This window comes from Crinia signifera, chromosome 2 (assembly GCF_055691185.1).
Source record: "Crinia signifera chromosome 2, ASM5569118v1, whole genome shotgun sequence".
Lineage (NCBI taxonomy): Eukaryota > Metazoa > Chordata > Amphibia > Anura > Myobatrachidae > Crinia > Crinia signifera.
In genome coordinates, this window is record NC_139218.1 from 387458391 (window position 1) to 387474851 (window position 16461).

Sequence of the window (16461 nt, forward strand, 5' to 3'; positions counted from 1 at the left end):
AATTTAAATACCCTCACACCACATGGTCTCAATATTGATTTTGAGCTTAAGTGGTTTTTAGATTAATTTGATTTTGTTTAGTATTATATATATATATGTACTATCTGCTTTTTAATTATTTGTTTTATCTATTTATTCATTTTATATGGAACCTATCGGATCTGCATATCATATATGGCCACATCAGGGATGGACTTAGCCTGAATGAAGTAGGGCTTAGATTATAGATGTGGCCATAGAGGACGTTTTGCCCTAATATGTTGTCCTGCCAGCTTCCAAAATGGAGATTTGGGATTCACAAGAAATATCCTAATGAAGCTGAAAGATCCGTCATATGTATGAATTACATTGAAGGATGTAAAGTCACCGGTGTCAATATAAACAAGAATCGCCAACTCTTAATGTGAAAATCATGTATTGTTATCTGAGAGTGAAATAAGCCGCAGTGGAACGCAAACAGGAAGCGCCTTGGAACGCAAAACGTCACATCCCGTGATGTAACTTCCGGGTTTGAACACTAAAAGACGCTGCGCAAACATCCTATGTTATTCTGTCCATTTATGTCCGCATGAAAGCGGAACTATAATGCGGAGGACTTGTATCCCTTGCACATACAGGGAAAAGAATCTGTAGTGCACGCCTTGTAAAATGTCACTTCCGGAAAAACGGAGGTGTGCTGTACAGGTGATTTGGATTAGCCAATTACCTATGGTATAAAAACCCTGTCCTTCAGTGTGTTGGCATCCACATCTGAAGAAGGAACCTGATTCCGAAACATGTTATGAGGATGCCAACGCTCTGACGGGAGGACTCTGCTGTTACATCTGTGTATCCCCATCCAAAGCCTGTGCGGTGGTGCTTTTATTCCTGCTACCCGGGACCCACCATCTTTAGCACCTAGCCCACCGCACTTCCCTGGAATGGTGAGATAAGACATCAGATTTCCCCGTCGTATCCATTGTTAATGCACTTTGAAATATTTATGCATTGTCACTTTGGAAATCATCAAATGTACTGCTGTTGCACTTGCACTTTGTAATATCTGACTTCTGCATTTGCACTTTTAAATTGTAAATTTTATGTACAATAAATCTTTGTTCTGGTAAATACTCCCAACTGTGGGTCCAGATCATTTACATATCCACTTTGGAAATATTTTGCGCCTAGCCTGTTTACCCAAACCCCTTTCTTCCATATCCATCTAAGAGTCGGTGTTACTCTTAAAATTGGTAACAGAGGGCTGCAAATATTCCTAGAGTAAAATAGTGCGCACAGGTTACCACCCTACCCCCTTTCCATTGTGCATATTTGTTTGACACCAAAGGGAGGTTTCCGTGCTGCCAGGATATGTTTAAATATAGAGAAATTAGGAAAGATCTGATTAAAGATACTTTCAATACGCAAAGTGATCCATCTATTCAGGATGAAAATTTGGAAACCATCCTGAACAGATTGGAAAACAAACTAATAAAAGAAAATAGACTGTGGTGGGAAATTGCCACTCTCGAACAATATCAGGCACACAAACTCATTCCCAAGGGATTGGTGATTAATAAAACACCATCCTTTGGAACAACTAATGAGGTTTTTAAGATTGAATGGGAGAACATTCTAAAAAATTGCTCCTCCAACCTGATAGATCTTATTATTAGAGAGAGAGGAATTGAGTCTGCTGAGCTAAATATTGAAATAGAAAACCTTAAAAAACTCATTGAACCAGCCATGGAATTAGAGGATGTAAAAGAAAAAGAAAAAATCATCCTATCTAAATTGGAAAAAGAATCCAGGGTACTTAGGTTAAAAAAGCAAAAAAAGTTCAAAAGGGACTCCCCTAATACCACCATTGATCTAGCTGTAAAAGATGCCCCTATTAATATAGTTGAGATCCCGGCTTTAACACCAATGAGAAAACAAAACACCAATAAAAAACCCCAATGGGTAAAAAATAAAGCTCAGAAAAATTCAAATAAATCCAAAAATTATTATCAAAATACCCCCCAAAGTCAGAATAAAAAGTATGGCCCATACATACCACCTCATTCATATCGAAATAGAGAGAATAATGATTACAGATTTACTCGGCAAAAAGATTGGCATGAAAGGGAAAGAAATTTTTATAGACATAACAGATGGGAAAGAAATGAACCATTGAAAATCAGTAATCGTTATGAACCCTTACAAGAAACCAATCAGGTCACAAGGTCTTTTTTAGAACAGAGACCGTACACCCCACGGAGACCGTAGTAAATTCTGGTAAAACCCACAGAGGGAAGAGAGGTGGTATTAAAAAAGTAAAGAAAAAGAATAAAAAGGTTACCCCTCCCCTTGTCATTACCTTAAATGAACCAGGAAAGGTTTTTAATTTAAGTAATCACATCTTGACGGATACAGAATTAAAAGTACTACAAAAAGGCTTAAAGTTTGCCCCAACGTCAAATGTAAATCCCTTTGAAATATATGTGGATCTCCAAAAATTCGTAAGAAAGGTCACAATAAAAAAATTCTTCGAATTAAAAAAAACAGAGGAAACAGAGACCATCAATGTGGAAGAAATTCCTACCTCCAAATTCAAAAGGAGATCCAAGTTCTACCCGAAACATATAAAGGGAAACAATATAGACAGTTTTAACTCCATTGTTACTAAGGAAATTAAGAAACTGACCAGTAGCAAAAAGAAAAATGTTACAAAAAAAGAACAATTAGCTATTGAAAATCTCCAAAAAGATCCTGATCTCATTATCAAGCCCGCCGACAAAGGCGGGGGGGTGGTCCTACTGAGTAAAGATAAATATATTGCGGAGATCGATCGTCAGTTAGAGGATCAAACGACATATAAAAAATTGCGGAGTGATCCGTTACAAAATATGACTAAGGGACTCCATGAACTTACAAAAAAGGCCATGGAAAAGGGCTGCATAACAAAAACTGAAATGGAATATGTTAATATTGAAGCACCCTCCACCCCCACTATTTACATATTGCCTAAAATGCACAAGCACCTTACTGCCCCCCCCGGTCGACCCATAATCACGGGGACCAACAGTTTGACCTCCAATTTGTCAGAAATGATCGACTCCTATCTTCAACCTTTAGTGGTTAAGACCATGTCCCATCTGAAAGACACAGGAGATGTGCTGAGAAAACTCAACACATGTCAATGGAGTCCAGACTGTTTTCTAGCAACTGCTGATGTCAGTACATTGTATACTGTGATTGAAAACGAAAAAGGTTTAACAGCAGTTTCATGGTTTCTTGATAGAAGTGAATACTCCCAGAACTTAAAAGATTTTTTATTGGAGGGTATTAAATTTATTTTAACTAATAATTACTTTTATTTTAATGGAACCTTTTATCTGCAAATCAGGGGAACCGCCATGGGCACCAGGTTCGCCCCTAGTTATGCCAACTTGTTCATGGCTCATTGGGAATTAAGTACCATTGATGCACATAGAACAGAAGGGGCGAGCCTGGTATGCTGGTGGCGGTTCATAGATGACATCTTTTTTATTTGGAGGGGTAACCAAGATGATCTTAAAGAATTTTGTTTAAACCTCAATTCTAATGATTTTAATATCAATCTGACTTTTACAACAAGTCAGAATGAAATCTGTTTTTTAGATCTTACGATTTATATTAAAGACAATCATATATGCACAAAAATTTTTAAAAAAGCCACTGATTCCAACTCTTATATTGACATACAAAGTGAGCACCATAAAAGGTGGTTAGAAAACATACCTTTGGGTCAATTTAAGAGGCTAAAAAGGAACTGTGCAGACCCAATTATTCTCCAAAAAGAAATTGGGGATATGAAAGATCGCTTTAAACAGAAGGGCTACCAAGAGCAAAATTTAGACAGAGCCCTGGTTGAATTAGAAAAGGTTGACCGAAGCACTCTGCTAATAGAAAAAAATAAAGTAGCCCAAGATAATAAAACGGAATGGTCTTTCATCAGTCAGTATGGGAGTCATCATAAAAAACTAGAAAATATCATAAAGAGAAACTGGAGAATTCTTCAAGATGACCCTGTGATTGGTGAAAAAATACCTAAAAGACCATCTTTTATCTACAGGAGGGCCAAATCTCTAAAAAATCAATTAGTACGGAGTGCTCTTATAGAAAACCCCCCCCAGTACTAGAAATGTTGGTTTTCACAGATGTGGGGAGTGCACAATGTGCAAAACCACCACAAGAACCAACATTGAGAGGAAATATACTGAATTTAAGATTAATGAAAAAACTTATAAAATAAAGGATTTCATCACCTGCCATACACGAAACGTGATTTATTTTTTGGAGTGCTCTTGTGGCCTTGTGTATGTCGGCAAGACCTCCAGAAACTTAAAAGTGAGGCTTGCCGAACACATATACAATATCCGGAAAGGCCTTATGAGCCATTCAGTGTCAGAGCACTTCAAAGTAAAACACGGCAGTAATGAAAAACATATTAAAAGGTTTTTAGGAATCCAAGTCGCAAAAAACTCCTGGAAAGAGAAAAATGTGGAGAAAATTCTCGCCCAGAATGAAATGCGCTGGATTTTTAATTTAAATACCCTCACACCACATGGTCTCAATATTGATTTTGAGCTTAAGTGGTTTTTAGATTAATTTGATTTTGTTTAGTATTATATATATATATGTACTATCTGCTTTTTAATTATTTGTTTTATCTATTTATTCATTTTATATGGAACCTATCGGATCTGCATATCATATATGGCCACATCAGGGATGGACTTAGCCTGAATGAAGTAGGGCTTAGATTATAGATGTGGCCATAGAGGACGTTTTGCCCTAATATGTTGTCCTGCCAGCTTCCAAAATGGAGATTTGGGATTCACAAGAAATATCCTAATGAAGCTGAAAGATCCGTCATATGTATGAATTACATTGAAGGATGTAAAGTCACCGGTGTCAATATAAACAAGAATCGCCAACTCTTAATGTGAAAATCATGTATTGTTATCTGAGAGTGAAATAAGCCGCAGTGGAACGCAAACAGGAAGCGCCTTGGAACGCAAAACGTCACATCCGGTGACGTAACTTCCGGGTTTGAACACTAAAAGACGCTGCGCAAACATCCTATGTTATTCTGTCCATTTATGTCCGCATGAAAGCGGAACTATAATGCGGAGGACTTGTATCCCTTGCACATACAGGGAAAAGAATCTGTAGTGCACGCCTTGTAAAATGTCACTTCCGGAAAAACGGAGGTGTGCTGTACAGGTGATTTGGATTAGCCAATTACCTATGGTATAAAAACCCTGTCCTTCAGTGTGTTGGCATCCACATCTGAAGAAGGAACCTGATTCCGAAACATGTTATGAGGATGCCAACGCTCTGACGGGAGGACTCTGCTGTTACATCTGTGTATCCCCATCCAAAGCCTGTGCGGTGGTGCTTTTATTCCTGCTACCCGGGACCCACCATCTTTAGCACCTAGCCCACCGCACTTCCCTGGAATGGTGAGATAAGACATCAGATTTCCCCGTCGTATCCATTGTTAATGCACTTTGAAATATTTATGCATTGTCACTTTGGAAATCATCAAATGTACTGCTGTTGCACTTGCACTTTGTAATATCTGACTTCTGCATTTGCACTTTTAAATTGTAAATTTTATGTACAATAAATCTTTGTTCTGGTAAATACTCCCAACTGTGGGTCCAGATCATTTACATATCCACTTTGGAAATATTTTGCGCCTAGCCTGTTTACCCAAACCCCTTTCTTCCATATCCATCTAAGAGTCGGTGTTACTCTTAAAATTGGTAACAGAGGGCTGCAAATATTCCTAGAGTAAAATAGTGCGCACAGGTTACCACCCTACCCCCTTTCCATGGAGCACCACCTCCGACATCCCGAATATATATATCTGCATGACGTTTTTAGTTTTTTTTTTTAAACTAACTCCATTCCTCCTCCATGTCCTCCAGTGGCCATGGAGGAGGAATATAATTGTGTGGCCAGTGCGCCGGGTGCCAGACGCATGGCGAGAGGAGGCGAGGTATGCTTATACCGAGTTCATGTTGACCAACATCGACACAGACACCAAAATAAAAATAAAAAAGGAAAGGAAAGGTTTCATGTCGGCCTTTTGCTTGTGTCGGACTTTTAACCACATCGACCTTTTGCACATCAACATTTTGCCCGTATCGGCATTTTGACCATGTCCACCTAATGTGTGTAGACCTTTTCCATGTCGCGACCTACTGCCTGTGAAGGTCGACACACATAGATATAGATTGTAAGTGGAGCTTACAATCTATATTCCCTACCACATGTACACGCAGACATTCTAGGGTTAATTTTTGTTGGGAGCCAATTAGCCTACCGGTATATTTTTGAATTGTGGGAGGAAACCGGAGTACCCGGAGGAAACCCACGCAAGCACGGGGAGAGTATACAAACTCTACATAGTTGGGGCCATGGTGGGGTTCGAACCCATGACCCCAGTGCTGTGAGGCAGTAATGCTAAAGGGGTCTACACAGAGGGCGATTCATGTAAGCAATTTTGAATACATCGTCAAAATTGCTTAGTAGGTTTTGGCTGATTCGCTCAGTGTGGGATAGCGGCGAGAGCGATGTGTGGCCCCTCAGCGTCGCTATTGTCAGGCCAGGTAAGAATATTCTTGCTACACTGTATATTTGTCTGTCTGATCGCAGGGCACTGCTAAATCACATTGCAGGCCTGAATTACCCCAATGGTGCAATGAAATGCTGCCAGTTAAGCAATCTTGCAGCTGCATTATGTATGTACGAGTGTCGCTGATACATTCAGATGTGGTAGCATTCCCCACTAAGCATGAAATCCCTCACAAGGTCGCACCCAGGGGAAGGAGAGGCGAAGAATCCTACCAAGCAGTTTACAATGTAGAGGTTAAAGGGACTTCTATGGTAACATAACATACATTTCTATGTTGTTCATTAACAGAAGTATTTTATGCTGAATGGCAGAGCGGCACATTGCTCAGTAGAATTATCACATGCGTGTACGTTTTGTATGCACATTAACCTGCAAATGTGCACAGCCTCATTGTGCCTGGCGGCTATTTTTCCACCTAATTTCCATAGAGAGTAAAAGCAACTGTTAAAAATAGTATGAAAGTCACAATGCCACTTTGTAGCTTTCTTTTTTATGCACATATAGGTTAAGTAAATTTAAAGTAAGCATTTGTCTTTAATGTTCATCTGGAAATGATTATCTCTGTTTCAAACTCTCTCTGGAGGTTGCAGAACATGGCTGCCAGCTCAAAATTGCACAGTGTGTATGGACCTTTAGGGTTTAGACATCACGGTGATGCAAAGCGGCACAATGCTGTGGTTGAATGACTGTGGTTGAATGACAGGATCTTATTGGCTATCAACTGTCAACAACTGTCATTCATGTGATTTGGGATAGCCAATAAGATCCTGCTTTGAAATCAGAACCTGCACATCTCTACTATATATTACAAAAAAAATATGTAAAAAATGGAGTAATTCATCTGAGTATTAACAAAATGACAAGACTACTGCCAAGCAGTCAAAGCAGACTTGCTAATGATATACAACGCAACAATACCAGAAGCACAAAGGCGACGAGAGATTGACAGACACAAAAAAGCTGCACAAACAAGTCAATCAAAGAAAGAAAAAAACAGAGTCCTTTAAAGACAAAGAAGAATTGTTGGAGCCATTCTCTGTATAGCAGCTGGTAAAGCAGAGCAGAATGGGCCTCACGACGGTCAGACCATCAACAGTTATCAACATCGTCCAAATAAAGTTCTAGTGCATTAGCCGGAGTGGGTGAGTGTGAGCACACACTCGCACAATGTATGTGGGTGCGCCTGATGATGGGACGAGGGGGGCAACCTGCAGAGAGTCAGACTGCATGACAGCAAACAGCGTACAGGTAAAAGCCGGCGGCCGCAGGGGACATAGAGGCTGGCTGCGCTGCTGACAACCTGTCACTTAGTAATTGCAGCTGCGGCTTTGAAATCTGACAAGGTGGAACCGATCGCTTTAAGGTTACACCTATAGACAAAGTCCTTGAACTAGGATTAGCTGGCGGATCCAGGAATATATCACCTTTAGGCAGGAAAGATTACTGGGGAAGCCGTATACTGCACACCGCCTGGGTTAAAAAGCATTTATAAAGCACTTATTAAAAGAAAAGTTTTATGGAGAGATTATATAGAATAAAAAAAAGTAAATCCAATTTTATAAAGACCTTATGCTTCAAATGATTACAATTTCTGACTAGGCAAAAGTGCTCATCGAACGCTCATTTATGCCGCCCGCTAGAGTAAAATCCTGCCTTGCGCATTAATGGGATCGCTGTGCAAAAAGAGGTGTACGGCTGCACGTCCATTTGCAGCGGAGAGAATATGTCCAACATCCATCGTAACAGGCTCAACATCGAATGATTTTTTACACTGGGCACCAGTCATTGCGGGCTCCGCGTAGCCCTGGACTTACTCTGCGGTGCAGTGGAATAAGGCATATCCGGCCTGGAGCTGACATCACACACCCTCCCCTAAAATGCTCAAGCACGCCTGCAATTTCCCGGACACTCCCAGCGGTTTCCTGGCCACGCCTGCCTTTTTCTTAGCACTCCCACCAAACGGCCGGTTAACACCCCCCGGACGTCTACATCCTGTCACTCACCTTTGCGAACGGCCAGCGATCAGAAACATTAACAGGATTGCATCACACGATGGCCTCGCGCGTGTGTGCTGCAGGCCGCACGCATGCGCAGTGTATCGATAATCGGCCACTGTGGAAATTTGCAACCGTCCGAGTAGGTGTGAATTTGTCCCATGTTCTCTACTAGGGTGCAATCTATGGATTAAGCAGGTGCTTGGCTGCAAAAGCTATGCCGCGCCGGTTCCAGCCTTGCTCCTAAATATCATGCCACGCCCAGGGGGTGGGGCCACCAGCTCTAGGAATTAAACATTGAATGATGTGGAATGTGAATGCAGTATGTAAGGTGGCTCAGAGCAACATTAGATCCGCGTGCACATTCTGAGGGAAGTGGGCGGGCAGCTGACATCCGGTGAGGTCAGCTGCCCGCCCTCAGCACCGGCATCATCGGGCCATTACCATGACAACGCCCAGCGTGCGAATAAGGACGATCCAGGTAACTCTACAAGCTGCCCGCAGTGTCCCTTAGGCACTGCCAGGGTAACGCACACAGGCTGAAGAATTATTTGCATATGCAAAGTAGCACATAATCGCTCAATGACGCAACCATGAGTATTGCGTTCAGTTAGCGGCCACCTCTGAATCGGGCCCAATGTCTGCCAATGCTCACCCCTTGTTCTCATTACTCCTGTCTGTTGTAAAGTGCTGAGGAGGATGCTGGAACTATCACAATACATGTTAGTATATAACTAATAGAGGCTACACCCATCCCATGTCCTTACAATACTTTGTGTTATTGTTTCCTCAAGGACAATCCATTCCCGGCTAACATATTTTTCCAATAAACCCCTCATGTGCAGCTAGCCCAGCTGCGGCGTTCCGGATTCCTGTGGTACACTACAGTATATATATATATATATATATATATGTGCTCATCCCTCGCCCCACTGTATACGCTCATCCGAAGTCTCCGGAAACTGATTCCATTCTTCAGCGGTTGAAAATGATGACTTTATCAGGCCTAAGGGAGAGGTGCACTGACATTCGCCTCCCCACTTCGCCGCACATCGCTGGTTACCGCATCGATAATAATCGCATATGCACCAAGGTATGCGTGTACAGTAACTGTGCGGGAATGTGGACATACAGGTAAACTGTCTGATCCAATAAGCTAGTGATCCCCAACTCCAATCCTCAATTACCCCTACACCGGTCATATTCTTGGATGTCTTTAATCATGCACACAAACAAATCTATTCTGCTGGGTTAGTAAATATCCCACCTTTTTCCCCAAATATAGAAAATGCGGAAAACACGACCTGTTGAGGGTACTTGAGAACTGTAGTTGATAACCACTGGCTTAAGTGATCCCTGTAATCCAATCCAGGATGGACTTTAATCAAAGTCCTTGTCCTGGTGGCTGCACTTTGGGGTTTATTTACTAAGATGGGGGTCCTATGGAAGATGGGATGTTCCCATAGCAACCGATTAGAATCTATTTCTAATTTATTTAGCACCTTCTAATAGATGATATATTGAATCTGATTGGTTGCCCGTAGCAACATCCTATCTTCAATAGAACTCTTAGTAATTAAACCACTTTGTAGTATATCTAATAAGGAACACACCAGGCTTTATAACAAATAAGTGCTGTATGAAGTATTCCTGACGGCCGCTATTATAACGGAAGACAGAAATATATCTCATTCAAGTCAATAATCAAAGTTTTTTCAATAAAAAAACATAAAAATATAACAGATCCTAGAAGCAGTAAGAGAAACAACGAAGTTTAGTTTGGAGGTAATTCAGAACTGCTCGCTAGGCTGCAAATATCGCACACACACCCCCTCCCCACTGATGCCTGAATGCCAGCGCTACGCTGCGAGATCATTTACATCTAAGGCTAAGTGAATGAATGGGGTAATTGTTGTCCGTAATATGTCATATATGTACATGGTGACCTCCATATTGTCTGTGTTTACTGTCAGTGTGCCACGAGGCATTGAGCCCTGCAGCACTCGGGTGGTAAAGGAAGCATCAAAGCAAAAAACACTTGAAGTTCATGCACCTGCCAGTCGGCATTGTACAGTGTGTGTCATCTTTACTGAGCCGTCATCAGCCGGCACCCTTGGTGACATGGATACATGTCACAAAGACCCAGGTGTCCGGAAACTTCAAAGAAAAATGTTGGAAAAAAAAACCTGCTTTTGACGTGGAATATTAGGCAGATGTCTCCTTCATGATAACGTGACAAGAGATTAGTCCTTCTGGGTCTAACACAAAGAGGGCGCAAATGTGCCCCATAATGCAGATTACGCTGACTAAAAACTATAATGACATTATACAGTATGTATATCCAAAGCTGCACTTATTCCAGGTCAGTACCAGGAGCAGAGCACCAAGGAATGTGTCGTATACACAAAGGGGGACAGGAATCAGAGAGAGATAAAGTATCAACACCAGTATCTCCACACTCACTGCCCACCCATCTACTGCCAGTATCACCACGTACACTGCCCACCCATCTACTGCCAGTATCACCACGTACACTGCCCACCAATCTACTGCCAGTATCTCCACCTACACTGCCCACCCATCTACTGCCAGTATCACAACGTACACTGCCCACCCATCTACTGCCAGTATCACCACGTACACTGCCCACCCATCTACTGCCAGTATCACCACATACACTACCCACCCATCTACTGCCAGTATCACCACGCACACTGCCCACCCATCTACTGCCAGTATCTCCACATACACTGCCCACCCATCTACTGCCAGTATCACCACGTACACTGCCCACCCATCTACTGCCAGTATCACCACGTACACTGCCCACCCATCTACTGCCAGTATCTCCACACTCACTGTCCACCCATCTACTGCCAGTATCTCCACAATCACTGCCCAGCCATCTACTGCCAGTATCAGCACGTACACTGCCCACCCATCTACTGCCAGTATCTCCACACTCACTGCCCACGCATCTACTGCCAGTATCACCACATACACTGCCCACCCATCTACTGCCAGTATCTCCACACTCACTGCCCACCCATCTACTGCCAGTATCACCACGTACACTGCCCACCCATCTACTGCCAGTATCTCCACACTCACTGCCCACGCATCTACTGCCAGTATCACCACATACACTGCCCACCCATCTACTGCCAGTATCACCACGTACACTGCCCACCCATCTACTGCCAGTATCTCCACACTCACTGCCCATGCATCTACTGCCAGTATCACCACATACACTGCCCACCCATCTACTGCCAGTATCACCACGTACACTGCCCACCCATCTACTGCCAGTATCTCCACACTCACTGCCCACCCATCTACTGCCAATATCACCACGTACACTGCCCACCCATCTACTGCCAGTATCTCCACGTACACTGCTCACCCATCTACTGCCAGTATCTCCACACTCACTGCCCACCCATCTACTGCCAGTATCTCCACAATCACTGATCACCCATCTACTGCCAGTATCACCACGCACACTGCCCACCCATCTACTGCCAATATCACCACGTACACTGCCCACCCATCTACTGCCAGTATCTCCACGTACACTGCTCACCCATCTACTGCCAGTATCTCCACACTCACTGCCCACCCATCTACTGCCAGTATCTCCACAATCACTGATCACCCATCTACTGCCAGTATCACCACGCACACTGCCCACCCATCTACTGCCAATATCACCACGTACACTGTTCACCCATCTACTGCCAGTATCTCCACGTACACTGCTCACCCATCTACTGCCAGTATCTCCACACTCACTGCTCACCCATCTACTGCCAGTATCTCCACAATCACTGATCACCCATCTACTGCCAGTATCACCACGTACACTGCTCACCCATCTACTGCCAGTATCTCCACGTACACTGTCCACCTATCTACTGCCAGTATCTCCACACTCACTGCCCACCCATCTACTGCCAATATCACAACATACCCTGCTCACCCATCTACTGCCAGTATCTCCACAATCACTGATCACCCATCTATTGCCAGTATCTCCACGTACACTGCTCACCCATCTACTGCCAGTATCACCACGTACACTGCTCACCCATCTACTGCCAGTATCTCCACATACACTGCCCACCCATCTACTGCCAGTATCTCCACGTACACTGTCCACCTATCTACTGCCAGTATCTCCACACTCGCTGCCCACCCATCTACTGCCAGTATCTCCACATACTCTGCCCACCCATCTACTGCCAATATCTCTGCATTCACTGATCACCCATCTACTGCCAGTATCTCCACACTCACTGCCCACCCATCTACTGCCAGTATCTCCACATACTCTGCCCACCCATCTACTGCCAATATCTCCGCACTCACTGCCCACCCATCTACTGCCAGTATCTCCACGTACACTGCTCACCCATCTACTGCCAGTATCTCCACACTCACTGCCCACCCATCTACTGCCAGTAGCTCCATGTACACTGTCCACCCATCTACTGCCAGTATCTCCACACTCACTGCCCACCCATCTACTGCCAGTATCTCCACATACACTGCCCACCCATCTACTGCCAGTATCTCCACACTCACTGCCCACCCATCTACTGCCAGTATCTCCACGTACACTGCCCACCCATCTACTGCCAGTATCTCCACACTCACTGTCCACCCATCTACTGCCAGTATCTCCACACTCACTGCCCACCCATCTACTGCCAGTATCTCCACGTACACTGCCCACCCATCTACTGCCAGTATCTCCACACTCACTGTCCACCCATCTACTGCCAGTATCTCCACACTCACTGCCCACCCATCTACTGCCAGTATCTCCACGTACACTGCCCACCCATCTACTGCCAGTATCTCCACACTCACTGCCCACCCATCTACTGCCAGTATCACCACGTACACTGCCCACCCATCTACTGCCAGTATCTCCACACTCACTACCCACCCATCTACTGCCAGTAACTCCACGTACACTGTCCTCCCATCTACTGCCAGTATCTCCACGTACACTGCCCACCCATCTACTGCCGGTATCTCCACACTCACTGCTCAGCCATCTACTGCCAGTGTCTACACGTACAAAGTCCATCCATCTACTGCCAGTCTCTCCATGTAAACTGCCCACCTATCTACTGCCAGTAACTCCACGTACACTGTCCACCCATCTACTGCCAGTATCTCCACACTCACTGCCCACCCATCTACTGCCAGTATCTCCACGTACACTGCCCACCCATCTACTGCCAGTATCTCCACACTCACTGCCCATCCATCTACTGCCAGCATCTCCACGTACACTGCCCACCCATCTACTGCCAGTATCTCAACGTACACTGTCCACCTATCTACTGCCAGTATCTCCACACTCACTGCCCACCAATCTACTGCCCATCTACTGCCAGTATCTCCACGTACACTGCCCACCCATCTGCTGCCAGTATCTTCACGTACACTACTTACCCATCTACTGCCAGTATCTCCACACTCACTGCCCACCCATCTACTGTCAGTATCTCCACACTCACTGCCCACCAATCTACTGCCAGTATGTCCACGTACACTGTCCATCCATCTACTGCCAGTATCTCCACGTACACTGCCCATCCATCTACTGCCAGTATCTCCACACTCACTGCCCACCCATCTACTGCCAGTATCTTCATGTACACTGCCCACCCATCTACTGCCAGTATCACCACGTACACTGCCCACCCATCTACTGCCAGTATCGCACACTCACTGGCCAATTGAACTCCATATACCGCGTCCATCCATGTAATTCCTGTACCGTTATACATAACCTAGCACCTCGTGCCCGTCACATACACTACCCACCGAGTTCAGCCGACATATAGACGCTATATAATCCTGATAATTTGCTGCCAAAATGCCTTATTATAAAAATGTCTAAATTCTTCGGCCGTCCCAGCGTTCCAGAATATAGTGTATTCTCCCACTTATCTGTCTCCTTCCAGCATTCCCGCACACGGAAACATCTTATCCATCTACTCCATACCCTAATGTTCCGTTACGGTCTGTAGTGTCACCTATCCCGCCTACAGTACAGTATATCTAGTACAATACTACTAATAGCACTAGACAGAGGTATATTTCCTGTATGCCCCCAATAATCCACTCTACACTCATTATATATGTTCCTAACCTATATATTTCCAAGAGTGCCTCATACAAGCTCCTTTGTCCTATATACGATTCTGACCTGTATACTGGAAGCATAAGTCTGTTCTTACACAAGCATTACCCATTCATGTATAACTCTGCCCTATATGATGTAATAGTAATTTATCCGGACGATATGGCTCTGTATTTGATACATACATCCTATGGTATATAGCACATCTGTACATGCAGCAGCTAACCCTTTGGCAGCACCCATGCTGGGTACTGGGAGATCTGGGCGAAGGTCTGCGCGGTATGTAAAGGGTGCAGAGTCCTCTCTGTTATCCAGATCCATACGTTACCAGGACACATGGCTCTGGCTTGTGCGATACATCGGTGCAGAGATCTACAATATGTAATTACTCACCAGATGTGCTCCCAGTAATCTCAGTGCAGGGAACTTTGTATCATCTCTCCCACACTGCTCCTCTGCCAGGGTGATGGTATCACAGGTCTCCTGTCCCCATCAGCTTGACAGTCACCTCAGGGCTGGAGCCTGTGTGTGTGTGGGGCAGGTGTCTGTCTCTGACACTCTCTGCAGCTCTCTCTGAAAACTTTTCTGCTGTGCAGGGAAACTCTCCTCTCTCTGCTTCTTCCACAGCAGAGCTCCACGCGTCACGTGACCCCTCCCACCCACCAGCTCCTGGCCCAGTACAACCAGTTCCAGTGGGAGTTCAGTCTGTGTGTCCCTGCTAGAGAGACTGTTCTCCTGACACTTCCACTTATAGAATGTGCCTTGTTTTCTGTCTATAATCTGCCTCTGCCACTTCAATCCTGCCTTTTCCCTGGCTGGAGACAAAGCACAGCTCTATGGGAGCGGAGAGCACCATGATCTCTCAGACACTTATGTGTAATGCAATGCAGATCTCTCAGCCTAAGTGCAATCACAGCACCCATCAGATGCACTAGGGTCTCACTGCCCAGACACCGCACCCGTCACCTGCACTAGGGTCTCACCGCTCAGCTATAGCATCAGTCACCTGCACTAGGGTCTTATTTAGGGTTACCACCTTTTTGTTGAGAGATTCCCGGACAGTGGCCCGCCCCTTGACACACCCACAGCCCCGCCCCCACCACGCCCCCAGCTCCGCCCTTTGACCCGCCTAATGTTGATTTTTTTTTTTTAACCTTTGCTTCAATTTCATTCTTGATTTTGCATACCATAATGCCAGTTACATGATACATCATACACAGTAATGCCCATTACACGTTATGCCACACACCGCGATGCCCATTACATGTTACGCCATACACTGCAATGCCCATTACATGATATGCCAGGACTAAAAACGTTCTTTTGTAAAGAGGAACAATATAGACAGTGCGCGCCGTAGGCGCGCGCAAAAACTGATTACACGTCACACACCCATTACATGGTATACAAAATGCCATAGTATACCACATGCCATAATGCCCATTACATGTTATGCCACACACCATGATGCCCATTATACATTATGCTTATTATTTGTTATGCCAGGACTAAAAAATAATTCTGAGATAGGGACAACACAGGCACAGTAATGCTGATTACACATCATACACCTATTACATAGTATACCACATGCCATAATGCCCATTACATGTTACGCTATACACTGCAATGCCCATTACACGATATGCCAGGACTGA

The 16461-nt window shown here is 44.4% G+C and overlaps 1 protein-coding gene across 1 annotated transcript in view; it reads right to left on the minus strand.

Annotated features, from left to right (window-relative positions):
* The window catches only part of PRSS23 (serine protease 23), a 29664-nt gene extending 14212 nt beyond the window's left edge, over positions 1-15452 (minus strand). The window contains exon 1 of the mRNA XM_083170265.1: positions 15197-15452. The gene's annotated coding sequence lies outside the window, so the exon portion shown is untranslated. The remainder of the gene's footprint in view (positions 1-15196) is intronic.
* Between the last annotated feature and the right edge of the window lie 1009 nt (positions 15453-16461).